Here is a 633-nt window from a genome sequence, read left to right as displayed (position 1 = left end):
TGGCCGCGCTGCAGCAAACACGCGGCAAAGCTTTGCTCGCTTAGCGGTGGCAACTCGGCTCTCGYCCTTTAACAGCCGCAGGAGGCCCTCTCCTCCCGCGGCTGGACGGGGGAGTGGTGGGACCTGGGGTGGGGACGTGGCGGCGAAGGGACKGCGAGTTGGCCCCTTCGGTCGCAGGGACCGCGGAGGGCGCTTACGCACCTCCCCAAACTTGCCCTGCGGTTCCCGGCTGTGACGGGAAGGCGGATTATTCTGAGGGGGCATTTCATGCCCTAAAGAGAGAGGGAACCAACTCGTGTGCATACACAGCTTTGGAGGGGTTTAGGTAGATTAAACTTTTGGGGGGTTACGTATTTGCCTCTCTTTCCTAAATGATTATTAACTTTTTCGACTTTGTTGAAAGTCCCAGCCCTTAGTGGCCTCACTGACTTCTAGACAGCTACTGTGATCCATCTGTGAGGTTTTTTCTTCTCCACTGACCTTGCTTGACTCTCTAAGTATTCTTGTCTCTCCCCTCTGCAGTCCTGTTCTCTCTCGTACTGTTGAGTGTCCTGTCTCCATGGCATGAGTCTGTAATCTGCTTATTTTTCTGAACAGTTACTGAGGATAAGGCAGCCTACTCTTATGAGAGGT

This window comes from Rhea americana, unplaced genomic scaffold (assembly GCF_003343005.1).
Source record: "Rhea americana isolate MKP2758 unplaced genomic scaffold, rheAme1 scaffold_169, whole genome shotgun sequence".
NCBI classification, from domain to species: domain Eukaryota; kingdom Metazoa; phylum Chordata; class Aves; order Rheiformes; family Rheidae; genus Rhea; species Rhea americana.
This window is presented reverse-complemented; position numbering follows the sequence as displayed.